Source organism: Telopea speciosissima, chromosome 3, assembly GCF_018873765.1.
Source record: "Telopea speciosissima isolate NSW1024214 ecotype Mountain lineage chromosome 3, Tspe_v1, whole genome shotgun sequence".
Taxonomy (NCBI): domain Eukaryota; kingdom Viridiplantae; phylum Streptophyta; class Magnoliopsida; order Proteales; family Proteaceae; genus Telopea; species Telopea speciosissima.
In genome coordinates this window covers 47,931,434-47,947,288 of record NC_057918.1, presented here as the reverse complement: position 1 = coordinate 47,947,288, position 15,855 = coordinate 47,931,434, and the positions used below count along the sequence as shown (strand labels likewise).

At 42.3% G+C, this 15,855-nt stretch overlaps 1 long non-coding RNA gene across 1 annotated transcript; it reads right to left on the bottom strand.

Moving 5' to 3' along the window:
- Positions 1 to 6,219: 6,219 nt before the first annotated feature.
- Positions 6,220 to 6,561, bottom strand: LOC122653527. The gene is made up of 3 exons (XR_006331825.1): positions 6,494 to 6,561; positions 6,324 to 6,384; positions 6,220 to 6,240 (listed from the first exon to the last, which is right to left on the bottom strand). It is a non-coding gene; the product is annotated as an uncharacterized LOC122653527 (long non-coding RNA).
- Positions 6,562 to 15,855: the final 9,294 nt, after the last annotated feature.

Here is a 15,855-nt window from a genome sequence, read left to right as displayed (position 1 = left end):
TAGTTTAATTTAGCACTTTAATTTGGTTCACTTTGCATTACTTTAAAGTGAGTAAAATAGGGTGGCGTATATCTCCTCGTGTTCGACCCGTAGCTACGATTGACCGGTACACTTGCGGTATTATTTTAACTCAAATAGAAAGCTAAGTCCTTCCAGGTCTATGTCCGAGAAGGAGATTACCGTCTCGATTTTGGCTACCTTACTTGGCTTCTTTGCTACTCCCACGAATCTAGCATGGGCTTTGGCCTTCCTGGTAGACTCTTGCCCAGGTCCTCCCAGTATGGTGGGGATGGGGGCTCCCTTGGTGCCTCTTGGTTTGGCTCCATCTTTCCTCTCTTCCGGGCGATCTCTCTCCTTATCTCGGTCTGTTCTTCTTTTTTTGTGCCGTGATTCTTCTCTTTCCCAATCACGGCCTCTGCCTCCTTGGCCCGAACAACCGTCATGTCCTCCTTTCACGTACTTGTTCAAGCTCTCCGCCTTTGCAAGTTGTTCTATTTTCCTCTTCAGTTGGATGCAGTCTTCTGTGTCATGCCCAATGTCCTTGTGGAATAGACAATACTTGTTGGATTGCGCTTCTCAAGTCCTGCTAGCATGGGTCGTGACCAATGGAGTAGGTCACGGTCTTGGATCTACATGAGGATCTGGGACCTGGTGGTATTCAGGGGTGTGAACTCGAGGCTACTTGCTCGTTCACTCCTCTATGGACGACAGTCTGTCCTTTCTGACTAGCGGTCGCCTTTCTCCCATCGGCGCTCGATCCTTGATCTCTTGCTCTCCTTACGGTCATCCTGCGTCGATCTCTTGTTGTCCTGAGGCTTGGCCTCAATTACTTTCTTTCGAGCTTGTAGTACTTCGGCCATGTTGGCAAACTCATTGCACCACTCCAGAAGCTCTTTCATCGTCCTGATCTCATGCCTTGCCAGGTCCTTGATCAAATCCAGGTCCCTGATGCCCCCAACCAAGGTTGCATGTTGGGTCTGATCGTCTAGGTCTCGGACCTCAAAGGACTCCTTTGTGAGCTTGGTGACGTACTCCTTGAGGGACTCCCCAGGGTTCTGTACCACGTTCAACAAATTGACCGTGGTCTTCTTCTGCTTGACGCTGCTCTGGAAGAGGATGAAAAATTGCTCGCCGAGTTTCGTGAACGAACTTATCGATCTAGGCCAGAGCCTTGAAAGTCATGAAGTGGCTGCACCCTTGAGGGATGCAGAGAATGCTCGATAGGAGACCACATCCGATCCCCCGTATAGGGTCATCAACCTATTGAAGTAGTTGATATGGTCATTAGGGTCCATGGTACCACTGTAGAGTTCAAAGGTGGGTAGCCTGAACCAGGAGGGAAGTGTGGTTGCCATGATCTCCGCCGAGAATGGGTGTTGTCCCGATACCGAGTGTGTTTTACCCTTCGTCTGCTTCTTTAGCCCTTCCAGTTTCTCGTCTAAGTCTCGGAGTCTTTTGTCTAACTCCTCTTCTTGTGACTGTCCATCATGCCTGGCAGGATGTTTGCTGCGACCTCGCTCTCGACCTCTCCTTAAAGTTATCTCCCTCCATGAGTTTTGACGTGATGGTGAATGGTCACGACACAAGGAACCTTGGCGCAAACGCGAGGGACTTTCTTCTCGGTAGGTCCGGTTCTACCTTGGGGTGTGACTTCCTCCTAGTCACCTTTGGAATACTGACCTCCTAATCGAACCGTCTGGACTAGATACCACCGACCTGTGTGTTGGTGACTCCCCACGTCTCGATCAGATTGGCAGGTCTGTCGTTCTCCTAGGATGATGTGAAGGATCTCCCTGCGGGTGAGTGGGACTTGCACGCCTTGCGAGTCTCTCCGATCTATCATCCCTAGGACGTGACCTCCTAGGGTTTGGCTCTTGTCGAGGGATGGGCTCTGTCCTTGGTGGTGGCAACGCCCTACGGCGATGGGATGTCGTCCGCTGCCGCAAGTAGTCTCGAAAGAGTCTTTGGTCATTGAGGATTTGTCGCTGCAAGTCATTGATCTGACCTACAGTTGCTGGTGCGTTGGGGTCAGGTACTGCCTCTACAGCTGCTTCGTTGTTGAGTTCGACTACCTAAACTTGGTCGTTCTCTGGGATCTCCCTCTCCTGGGAGTCATGGTCATTGGCTTTGCGTCGAGAGCTCTCTGGTGGAGGTGACCCATTCCTCTCCCTCACAGTGTTGCTAGTGGAGGGAGCGGTCTTCTTACCCCGTGGCGCCATTGAGTGCTTGAGGAAGCGAGCTAGTAGATACGGTTGGCTAGCGTCGTTCCCATAGACGGCGCCAATTTGTTGCGTTAAGAAATCACTTGGTGGTCCCTTCAAGTGTTGTAACCTGCAAAAGTACCTGGGTGACAAAGGAGAATCGGTGTGATTCCAGCCTAGGACTCTCTGATGCCTAAGTTAGATCTCTCTGAGCAAACAGATGAATAGTTAAAATTCAAGATGGGTTAATGGGGTAGAGTACCTTGGAATTTATAGTGGAGTGAGGCGGTGTGGAGAGTCCCAGTTGGTAATGAGTAGTCCTCATAGTAGATAGGCGTTCTCAGTTGGTAGGATTCATCTCTTGGTTGGTTGCTCTCCCATGGGAGGTAGAGTCCCAGTAGGGAAGATGTCTCTAGTAGATAGACATGCATGCACCCTTCTATACTAGATAAGGTCCTTGGTGCATAAGTCTGTTTGGAATTTTGCCTCTGGTAGGTGGTACCTTCAACTGATGAGATGATGTATATCTCTTTGGTGATGTTAGAAGCTTGTGTGTAGTACTTGGTCTTGGACCTTGGACGTCTTTGTTGGTTCTTTGCCTTTTGGGCCAATCAAGTGAGGCGTAAGGTGGCTGGGCTTGGGATGGTCTTCCCTCTTGGGCCAGGACACGTGGTGGCCCACGATTGGCCAGTATAATTTTAGTTTATCACATGCAAAGGTAAGAGTGTAATAACCAAGATGTTATGTCCATGCTTCTTTTCAGACAAAAATTGATTGTTACCTGGGTTCTGCCCAATTATTGTAGGAATTGATTTGGAATCCAGAAGGGTATTTTGGAAAATACAAAAACTTATTAAGGTATTTGTGAACCCAAAGGGAAAAGGGATTATTCCAAATTTACGCCTACGATTGGGTGTAGCAGGAACATAGCTGCTACCTGGGTTAATTACCTTCTTTTAAATGCATGTGTGAGAGGGTAAAATTTTTCCAGCAAACCAGGTTACTAGAATTTTCTTGCTGCCTGTAGTTGTAGGAACCGAAATGGAATCCCGCTCTAATTAAAAGGGGTATTTTAGAAGAAATTAAAAAACCAAGGAGATATTTACAAACCATAAGGGAAAGGGGTTAGATTCCATTTCAAATTTAACCAGCTAGCTTTGATGTTACTTGTCCCCATTCTTTTTAGTTCTTCTGTCCCAATTAAGTGCCCAAAAATAAAAAAATAAAAAAATAAACATATTTCTAACGTGTGGAGGGACATTCTGATCCTTTGATCATTCGATAGATAAGAAATTCTAGTAATCGACCACATCTCAAATTGAATGCTTCATCTCAATGCATGATTCGCCATGTACAGAAAAATCTTCCATGTGTCTCATCATCAATTGGTCCTAGTTTCTCAAGCAAAATTGGATATTCAAATAATTTTTGAAGGGCAATGATTGCGTCACCTGCTTCCCTCATCAAGCTAATCACATGGTATAAAGAAAGAATCCACGACTATTATTTATATATATAATACGGCATGTGCAGTGCGTTGTCCCTACGCCTAGACACTGGGACAGGTGAAATGACCGTCGCGTTCCCATGGAAAGTCAGTGTGGTTGACTAAGACATGGCCCAGACTCATATGGGAAGTAGTAGTAGAGAATTTTCAACAATGGGCAAAAGCCTGATGGAGCAATGCCGTGTGGAGGAAGAAGGCCCACAAGTTGTAAACTTCTTTTACGGAGAAGAAGCAATGACAGTATCTGAGGAATAAGAATCGACTAATTCTGTGCCAACAACCGCGGTAATATAGATCATGCAAGTGTTATTCGGAATGATTTGGTGGTGTAAAGCGTCTGTAGGTGGCCTCTCAAGTCCATCGTCAAATCCCAGGGCTCAATCCTAGACAGGCGGTGGAAACTACCAAACGTGACGGTCATTTTGCCCACCCCTATGTCTAGGCATAGGGACAGTGTACAACACACGCCTAGGTACCACCCCTGTGTGTGTGTGAAAAGAACGCTACTTGGTCACGTAGCCCTTGTGGTTCTTGGACTTACGACACAGAAGTGCATGAAAATACTATGCTGCTCCCATGGAAAGACAAAAATCTTGCCCATGGTGATACTTGCACGTTCACTCCCATTAGACAGTGAGCTCATGCAGGCTCTAGAGGCCTAAGCAACGATCTCTTTCCCATATATATACAGAGAGAGAGAGAGAGAGAGAGAGAGAGAAAATCTATTGAGAAATGTAGTGCCCATGCTCATACATAGAGGGGACAAAATGACTGCCCCACCCCATGAAAGGCAAAAATCCCAACCCCATGATGCCAACATGCATGCTCTCGTTAACCCCAACACACACATATATGGACCACGCTCCTTCACAACGAATGCCTTTATACATAGCCCGGACCCTGGTGTCATGAGAATTTTTTCTCCTAAAATTAACTCTTGTTTAAAATGAGAAGGAAATTTTATCCCTCTCTACAAACTGCCACGTGGACATTTTTATTCTCACTTAAATTTCTTTGATTTGTTTGCTAGGTGACCGACCCATACGGCCAGCTAATCCGTTCCCCACCCCAAAACATATCGATTGGGAAGTCAAAGCTGTCTTAATCTTCAAAGGTCATTTTAGTTCACTGCTTAAAGCCCGAAAGTGCCTCTTCCAATCAAAAACATTAGCGAGAAGAGATTTTTTCTCCAACTATATATATTAATATATATTATCCCGTCCGTGATTGCAAAAGGAGCGTACGAGTACGTAACCTAACAAGAGCAAAAGCGCGTGGGTCCCAAGGAAAAGACCAAATCCCTTCGAATGGTTGGACTTTCGGGAAAAATGGCGAGGAGAAAAGGAAAGGTGGGGGTGTGCCTGTGGGTCCCACATATCAAAACCAGGGACACAGACATGGGGCCTCCACCACCCCTTCCTAGAAACCGCCTTCCCAAAGTCCTGAACAGAAGAAAGCTACCCGACAACGATCTCCCGCCAAAAGAGACAAGACAAAAAAGTAAAAAAAAAATAAAATAATAAAGAAAGAAAAACAATTCAAAAATAAAATTGAATTAGCTAAAGTTAGCTTTTACACTATTGGACATGTCGGCTTGGCGTCTTACTGGAGCCGACAGCTTGGCTCAGGATCTTAGGTTATTTAAGCCTATTACTTGTTTCTAATTTCTAACCGGGCTGAACCGGGCCGGTTTTGGTGATCCCAGCTTTGGGTTGAATGGTTCAACTCAATTAGATGATGGGTTGTTTGGTTTTATTCCACCTGACGAGGGGACCTGCTTTTATGTGGAACCATATCTGATTGAGTAAAGACATGGTTATTGTCAATATCCAACCCATATTAAGATGTGATGTGTTTTATACAAATGATTTTTTTGGTGGTAATCAAGGTTAGATATCTGAATGCTTAATAAACAAATCGGAGACATACATTTATCTTTTTTTATTCAATTAATATCAGTATTATTTTTGTCATATATTACACATGCAAATAATTATTATCCGCAATACCCTCATTCCTTTCCTTTTGTCTCCTCCAATATTTGAAGTGTTACTTAAATAAAATGAGGGGATGAAATATAAAAAATGATTATGAAACTTGTTAATGTTGGCTGATGTGGCATTTGGTTTTCATATTGGCATAATTTTAAAATTAAGCAAGTAATTAATTTATGTAACTACCTCCAATTCATTAATGTGTGGAGTTGGTTTTAATTTTAGGGCAAGAGAAATTTTATAATTAATCTAGCAATGAAGTTACGTAATTATCTTTACTTTCTAGGAATTGAAGGAGTTACATATGAGGCCTAACACTTAAGATACCATTTGGTAACGTTACGTGTGTTTATGTTCCGTTTCTTACCAGAAATGTTTTTTGGTGTTTTTGGTTGCAGAAACATATTTCTGGGTTGCAAAATGGTTTTTGATAACGTTACGCGTGTTTCATAGCAATTTTTTTCCATCTTCACCTCTGTCGTAGTTGGAGCTTCTGCACTTCAAATCGAACCTCTCCTGATTTCAGAGGTGGAGGAGCCTGAGGGAGAAGAGAAGAAAATCATCGGTAATCTACCAACAAAATAACAAAGTAATCGAACAAGATTGGAGAAAATTACTCACCATTAAATCGATATTAAACTTCTCCTCTCCCTTGCATTCAACCTCTGCAACCGTTGGGAACCTAAAATTTTCAAAAGACAAATAAATGTAAAGACACTTCAAAACAAAAATCCAACGATCTCATCCTACCAAGGGATGAAGGAGACATTTTAGAGATCTATTATGCTCACGTTTTTGTGGCTGTCGCATCCTTAAGAACAACATACAATTTGGTGCAAGGAGGAGATTCCTTTTTAGGGCTTCGGATTAGATACAGGATTGCTTTCTGCTTTCTCAAGTTTCAATTGAGGCAGCTCCAATGAAGACATAGCCACAATAGCTTGAGAAGAACCTAGATCAATAGAGTTCTTCTCCGATTTTGGGGAAGAAGTTTTCGATTTTGCAGGTTGTTCATACCTGTGAAGTTCTTGCAGTCAAAGAGAGGAGAAGGGGTCGTCCTTCGAGGCTAGAGTGATTGAGAGAGATGAGAGTGCGAGACATGAGAAAGGGGTATGAGTTATGCAGTAGCAGACTTGGGCAACTGGTAGCAGGCGACGAGCTTCGACCCTCGGTGATGGAGAGTTGCAGGTTTTGTTCGAGCGAACGAGGGAGGAGAGTCGCGTTCCCCCCTATTTTTTATCTGGTAACACTTCCCTACATCTAGTCAAAATGGTAGAAACAACTTTTACTTGTTTCTACAAATCTGTTTCTATTAGCATAAATAAGCATAAATTTTGATTTATGGTACCAAAAACACATAAAACAAAATAGGTTTATCAAACGGTTTTTTTAGGTGTTTTTGTGTGCTAGGAACACAAATAGCTCAGAAACACCAGAAACATAATGTTATCAAACGGTACCTAAGTCCCTCTTTTTATATAAATACTTGTCTCGTCCCATTAAGAAGGCAAGACTTGAGAGAAAAATAAAAAAAGAGACAGACTTTAAAAGTGGGAGACTCCAAGAGAGGCTTAGAGCATTATTCCCAATATTCAGTTATGGCAGGTTACTACGGTGCACAAGGAGGTAGACCACTATATTTATTTTCGCATCTAGTACAATCTGTAGGATTATCCTCTTCCCTACATTTGGTATCAGAGTAGGTTTTTCATGCCTATGAATTTGGGTTTTGGTCAGAATTGGGTAATTTCTATGTCCATTAATGCTTTAATTTAATTTAAAAAAATCTTGATAATTTTCGGGTTTGGTCGAAATTCGACATCAACCGGCGGCAATCACCGCTCTTCTGGGAAGTAGCCATGGCAGCCTTACAGCCGGCCATAAAGTCTTCATTCATTGTTTTTTTTATTGGGTCGATTATGAGAAGAAGAAAGAGGAATATTCCCCATTGATTCTCTCCATAAAGCATACTTTCATAAAACATAAAAATAACGTTTCAATTCATCTCGTAAGGCAAGTGTTTAAAAGTAGAAAAAATATATGGTTATAATGGAACTCTTAAAGGAACATGGTTATAATGGGACTCTTAAAGGAACATGTAATTAATTTTTAAATTATTTTAATTACTTGTTCCCATTTAAACCATGTTTAATTATGAGGGTCATTAATGGATCAAAACAATATTAATTATGTGATTATTGAAAGAGGTAAAAATCCGGATCAATATTGATTAATCCACATATCTGTGACCCAAACCCACTCAAGTAACCATCCCAACACAAAAAATTGTGTTGACTCGGGCGCAACCCAGTTTGTTCAGTGAGTCAGAATAGTTTAGATCATCACCTTGAACCGGATCGAATTAGTGACTCAACCCAAATCTGGACCACTTATATTCTGAACATATTTGAATTTTCTTTTATGGCCTAATTCTTCAATGAACCATATGGTTTTGCGCCTCTTTTATTGGAACATATATTATGCATTATTACACCTGACAACACAGTTTGTATATACTTTTAAGGCTAGGTGGCATGTTTCCTTAAGGTTCAAACTGTAGGAATAATCATGGGATCATCTCTTGGATTCACAAGTACTGAAAATTTGGATCACCCCATGGTTGTCTATGGGAACCCTATACGAAAAATTGGGTTTCCCATGGTTGCCCATGGGAACCCTATTGAATTCTAATTGGTGTTTGGTTCAAAATTTTTACACCAAACCATCTATATTCATGTCCCATAAAATTATGGGATCCACAAGAATCTAGAAGGTCATCTCCTTTCCATCCCATGGAAAGAGGGATCTATCCCATACTCAAATGTGCAACAGAAAATAGATCGATTCGGATTTTTTTCACATCCCATGATTATCAAATAATTAAGGAAAATATACGTTTATCACCCCTGTGGTTTCAAACTATTATGTCTACCACCCCTGAAATTTTCCAAATTACGTCTGTACCCTTGAATACTAACTCTATTAGTTTTATTTTCAAAAGATAGTTTTACCCATAATACCATTAATTGCATACCCTGTACCTAGAGTGAGAAGTGTTTGGGAGCACTTGTTGCTCCGGTGACCAGCTCCTGCTCCGACGATCACTTGCTGCTCCAGCGACCACCTGTGCTCTAAAACAGGGGATTAAGGAAAATAAAACCAAAGATAAAAAGAAGAGAAGAAGAAGAATGAAAAACAAGAAGGGGGAAAAAAAACCTTGTTAATGTTTTTACAATTCCTCCACTCAAGCGAATTACAGATTCAAATCAAGATTGAAGACCCAAAACATACGAAAATTGAGAGAAGAAGAAATCAACAATGAAACCCTAAGATAGATCCATTACTGACGGTGACGGCTATCCTGCTATGAGGATCCGTTCCCGAAACCGCGCGTTCCCTGGCACTGTTCGGATGGGGTTTGGGTTATGCTCCTCAATTGGAGAGAGAGAAGGAATGCGTCTTCTCAATGGTAATGATTTCTCAAGGGATGGGGGTCATACAATTAAATTAAATGGAGTCACCACCTAGGATTAGGGCCTAGGACCCATTAGTGTAGCCCTGTGAAGGGCTACGGGACTTCGTTTGGTCTGGTCAGAGATTCGGGGTAAGTGGTCAGGTTACGAGGGTGGGAAGGTGTTAGGCACCCACCTCGCCTGGGTAAACCGGTCTTTCTACTGGATGTTGATTTTCAAATATTTTCCCTTCATAAATGTCCTATTTCCACATGTATAGCTAAAATGATGCACAAATTGCTTAAAGTTAAACTAATTTAAATTAACTACTGTACAGTACACAAGGGTAATTTAAAAGTCTACAATGTTACGAAATTAAAGTGCAATGAAAGAATTAAATACCTGTATTGTTATACCCGTACCCCGGGATGCAATTAAATATTGTTTCTTCTCGTGACGTGTAGATACCGTTGTCATGTATGCTGGTGACCTGTTCTCCATGATGGTCAAACCCAGTTACAAAATCATTGACCACAGTACGGGCTTATCGGTGGAGGAAAGGTTCCTCAACCGCTAGTGGGGAAAGTTCGTTGACGGCGACTTTGTTGACTATCCTCCAAGTACTAACCCGGGAAGCGAGGAGTTTAGGAGAGAACATCTTGGACTGTCGCCTCAGCTGGACACTTCGTTCAGTGATGAGTTTGGCATTGCTGTGGCGAAGCTATTTGGGGTCACGGGTGAAAAACCATGACAAGGGAGATGTAAGTTCTAACCTTTAATTTAATTACTTACTCCTCCCTTCGGTGTCCTCGAAGTACGGGTAGGGGTTTGAACTACCCAAGCTATTATGGTTGAATAGAGAATATTTCAATTGTGGGATCCACTTATTTAAGGAAGCGTGTGATGGGCTTATAATCCCATGGTGGATGGACCCATCCCCAAGTGGGTTCTTTTCTGTTTAAAACTTGTGGGAAGACCCATTTAGCTTGAGAGGCCCATTGGGCTTAAGTAACCATTTAACTTAAGAACCCATTTAGCTCTCATGAACCATTTAACCCATTAGGCCCATTTGGCTTAATGAGCTAAGAATGGGTTTCTATTATAGTGTTACCCAACCAAGTAAGTCCTAAGGGCACTTTTGCCTATTAAGAACTAAAGGCATTTATTTCTCTTTACTTTCCTCACCAAACCTAAACCGTAGAGGAAGAAGAGAAAGGAGAAGAGGTGTGGAGGAGATTGTTAGGGAGGCTTGAGGATCTTGCTTCTCGGAGCCTCAACGTGGGTGCTACTTCCTTGAGGTAGGTAAGCCTTTAAGGCCCTCCCTTCCTTCTTTATTTGGTTTTTTTTCTTGGGTTAGGAGATGGTGGAGAATCGGTCTAGGGTTTGTCTTGAGACCCAAGAATTGATGGAAACTCATGGCCTTGATTTTGTGGAGCTATTTGACTCCATTGGTTAACCTCAAAGCTCCCAATCCCATCCCCATCAATAGACATAGGATTTCTACCTTATTCTGCCCTAAATGAGGTTCTCCTTGCTTTCCTTTATTGAATCAATGGGTTGCATAGGCCTAATGGGGTCTTAGGACCCTAATGTGCCAAGGAGAAAGCATTCTTGGTGTTTCCTTTCCTCCAATCTACTTGGAAATGGAAGCCTTGGTGAAGAATCCTTTGATTTTGGAGTTTGGAAGCAGATGGTATTACCTGCGATTTTAAGACCTACGAGAAACCACCCCTGCAACCACCCTGAGATCATCTCTTAAGAAGCTCTCTGTTGAAGTCGATTTTACATGTAGTTTCACATCTGAGGTAAAATCACACGTAAAACCGCATCTAGTAAAACCCTTCCTAAGCCCCTGTTAAGGGTGATTTTACATGTGGTTTTAGGTTTGGGCATGAAACCACCCATAAAACCACCCTACCTTTAAAATCTACAACTTAGGTAATTTGTGGGGGGACCTTTTGGGAACCCTCCCCTTTGACATAATTAACCCTATTCTCACTCTTTCACTAGGTTAAATCTCCCATTTTTGCAACGTGCTACTTAATCGCGGCGACATCTCATAACTTTGGGATATAACACCTAGAGTGAGTGGGTTTGGTTGTTTGGGCTTGATATTATTATTGCATTGTATATTATGTTATCATTATAAATTATTAAGCATACTTACGCATATTGCATACTTTTATATATGATTGTTATGATGTTGATTGGAGATGCTTTACTTTGATGGGTTACAGTGCTGGTGGGTGCCGGTGTCAGAACCCTAGATACTATATATATTTTTATGAAATAATTATGTTGAATGTCATGTTGAACTGTATGTGCCGTGCCGTGCTGGTAACCGGGCACTAAACCAGATGAAAAGTTGATGCGCCCGAATTACCTCTTGGGACGATAGGACTTGCATGTAATATATCTGCAGCGAGGATTTTGTACCCTTATGCTACGACCCTTACCAAAGGGGTTTAGGTGTTGGGTAATCAGTACACCAGATTCTGTGGAGGGGAGAGAGGCCAATCATGGTAGTATTGGTTATCGGGGTCTGCCACTAAGTGGTCTTGGAGGCTTCGATTGGCGTAGGCTCCCTGGTGACAATTGAGAATTCATTGTGGTGATAAGATAAGTGACCCACATTGTCTTCCGAGTTGTCATAGTAGCATATACCTCTGACTTAGTTGTTTGTTAAGTGAAAAAATGAAATTAACATGTGCATGCATCATTGGACTATGTTAATTGCGTGTTTGTGCATCCTCATCCCCTCACTGGCTCAGTGGAGCTAACCCCCTTGTGTGCACATTTTTTAGATTATGATGCAGGTGACGGGTATCTCGTGGGACTTGGAGTTCAGCCCTAGGGATATGATGAGATTGGTGAGGAGGAGCCGAAAGCTATGTTCGAGGAACATGGCGACGGGTGTCCTTGTGATGATTGCGCCTACGGACTGTGAGGATATTTAGGACTTGGTCCCTTTTTGATTTACTTTTGGGGCTTAGGCCCGTGTTTAAACATTTATTGTTATACCCTTTTGATAGCTATTAGATGGTCATTGGAAATGTAACTAACTACTGTATTTATCATCTAGCCTTTGAACATCTTTTAACTATTCGATTCTATACGCTTCCGCAATACTACTGATCTTTGGAATGTACTATTCCCTTTTTCCGCTTTCTCATATTATATTGTGTTAATATTGGTTATGACTGTGTGTTGGGACATTGTGTCAGTGATCCGGGCAATTTAGTAAGATGACACGCGTCGTCCTAGCACCCTTTATATTATATTATATTCCTTGTCTGGAATAGGGACGTGACAGCATGGTATCAGAGAGTGATGCTCTGCACCAATTACAGTCTTGTGAACTTATGATTTACTCTATACAATTAGGCTCTAAATTAAAAGCTTCCAACAAGAATAATTGGAATGTGTGTGAAAACTAGGTAGAAGACTAGTTCAGTGTGAAAGCCGATGACAATAGCGAATAATAGGAACAATAACAGTAGAAGAAAAAGACATATGTATATATATTCCTTAAGTTTCAGCTGTTGGTTACATTGTTCACAAACTCAAAAAGGGAAATTACAAAACTTCAACTGAACTACCAATTGCAAGTTCTTACAACCAGGAATAGCAAAGAAAAGTACTAAATAGTAAGATTGACTGACTGACTGAAAGCCTAGAAGCTAAATATGGTGAGGAAGGTCAGGGAATCTATAGGTCCATCTCATCACCGCTGCCTGACCCCTCATCAGATCCTCCAGCATCAAGGTAGGAGTGCAGGTCACGTATCTATCTCCTAAGGTCCTCGATGCTCTAGTCAGAAGCATCCAGTCGAGAGTTCACATCAGCAAAGCCCTGAGCCACGTCGGTGCTCAACTGACCTATGGCTGCAAGCACCCTATCTATGTCTGAACCTCCAGGGACAGTGCCAGATGATGAGGCCATGTGTGCAACTGGCTGTGGGGGAGGCACTGGTACATAAGGATCTGGCACGTAACCCTCTACAGGGGCAATTGGTTCCCCATTACTGTAAGTGTCAGTCTAGATCCGCATCCTGGCAACTACATTTCAATCGAGTGGAGGGTCCTTGGTGGTCTCTTGATCCTCACCGCTCAAATCAACTCTGAAGTGCTGAAAAATGGTAATGAGTAGCCTCCCGTAAGGTAAGTCCAAGTTCTTCGCAGGATTTCTCCCTACGTGAGCCATAGTGCACAGGATGATGTAAGGTAGGCATATAGGTATGCCCTTGTAGAGATTGTACGCCACGTACCCTACATAAATAGAAGGAGTAGTACGGTGTCCTACTGCGGGTGCAATGTTATGTTGCACAATGCGGCTCAATATCCTCGGAGAATTCGCAAACAATGTTTTCGACACTTTCTTCTCATGTCTTCCATGGGTGAGCTCCCTGTAAAGCTCTATATATGCTTCTCTATGGAGGAAGGAGTAAGGATTTGCTCCCGGTGGGTAGTAAGTTTTTTCTCCCCATATGGCCACGTTGATAATGCCAGCCAACTGTGCTGCAGTAAAAGAAATGGGAACTCCCTTCACATAGGAAATAACCCGGTAGTTTGGTGTACCCGGGTCCGCAATGTCCAAGTTTGCATAAAAGTGGCAAATGAGCTTTGGATAGAAGGGTTCTGGCAGATTGAGGATGTTGGTCCACCCCAAAGCCTCAAATCTTTGCCCCACCTTAAAAGCTTTGAGGTCATCCACCACTACATCCCGCCCCTTTACTATTTCTTTTTCGCTGAAGTGGTCCCTATAACACTCTTGGTCCTCTACCTTTTGGAACCATTGAGGATCTAGAACAGTTGGTGCAGCCCGCTCAATGTTCACACGCTTTGTCCTTGGAGCCATTGATGTGTTTCAGACCTACAATCAAAATCCAACATGTATGACAAATCAATATATTAAATATTAAATTCAAATGGGATAATCAATATAGAAAGGTTATGAGGTTTGGAGTCAGCCTCGAATTCCTTCTAACCATTTCAGTTACAACAGGATTTTAGGCTAGAAAAAAAAAAGAAAAGAAAATTCTGTTTTTACAAAATTGGTATTGTTAATGATCAAAGGATTTGGGAGAAAGGAAATACATGGTCACCACGTGAATGCAAGCATAAATGGAAAGGAGTAAGTATATATTCATGGCCATTTTATGAATTACAAGATAGATAACAAGATCCATGGATATATGGTACTTAGAACATGAGATTCCACACAAAATAGTGAGATCAAGCAAAAGTATATATATATATATATATATATATATAATAAATATACATATTCATGGCCATAGTATGCTTGGGAGTTATTGGATATGCAAAATAGCAAATTCAAGCCATAATTGTATACTGATAATGAAATGGGCTATGAAGATCAAAAAGAAAAATTTTCCAGATTGGGATTGGGAGTTGGAGTCAATAGAAATAAAATGGAGAAAATTTTAGCAACTTAAAATAGAGCAGACAAAGGCCAACATACCAAAACCGATTCTGTTATGGCAAGAAGAGAGCAAGAAATTCGGTTAGGGTTCGGTTTTTCCAAAAACCCAACCCAAATCCCTAATGTAGGTGCAAAAATCGGGGAAGATGCCTCATATAGGTTGCATATTGTGTGAGAGCGATTAAGATTGGGCTATAAACAGTCTATTTTACAAAAAGGGGAGTGAAACCCCAAGTCTCCATAAACCAGAAATCGATTTTGGGGTTTTCTCTGAGAGAGAAATCGAAAAGAAAGAGAGAGATCGATGAAAGGGGGGACAAAACCTACCTGGGCATGATCGAGTCTTGTTGGGGTTTGGTGTGAGGCACCAAAATCCACTGAGAAGGGAAGAGGAGTCAAGTACGATTGCACCTACGGTTTCTCCAGACCTGGGTGTTCTATTTTGGAATGGGAGAATGGGATTTAAAAAGTCGCGGGTTTGTTTTTTTTTAAATTTTGGGCTGTGTGGTTTTACCCATGGTTGCATCCCAGGTTGAAACCACCTGTAAAACCGCATGCAACTGAGCCCATTAAATGGTCTCTGTTAAAGTCGGTTTTACCTGCGGTTTCATATCTGAGGTAAAACCACACGTAAAACCACCCAAGTCAGAACTGGATTTTAAGTCTTGTTTGGTTCAACCAACTTGTTTTGGGGGTTTGTTACCCTCGATTATGCTTCCCTCACCCCTGTTATGGACCATTTTACCCTTATATGTGGCACTTGTGATTGAATTACTTGTGCTTTATTTTTATTTTCTATTTCTTGTGCCCATAATTGTGGGTGTTGACTGTAACCAGGTGTTCACCATGGTTAACACGCAGTCCAATGCCAACCGTTCCCCTGCTAGGGAAGAGGCCAGCGAGGCTTCGAATACGATTTTACTGGTAGCACCACTAGTTAACAATAATGCGGATGTCGCCGCCTTGTTGAGCAATAGGTTGCAATCCATGGAACGAGAGCATGGGGAGGCGCGACAAGAGCAGCGCCAATTTATGCAAAATATGATTGGTATGTTCCAAGACTTTGTTAAGGAAAGGCAGCCAGTGCCTCCTCCTATGCAAGTCAATCCTCCCCCACCTGCCCCTGTGAGTTCTGCCATACCTAATGTTCCCTTGGCTCCTACTGTCGCTGAAACTTCTTTGGCACAAGAGGTGCTAACACCTACTCTACCTCCCACTTCAGTGGCTCCTCCAGTCCAAGTGGTGGCTCTGGCTTG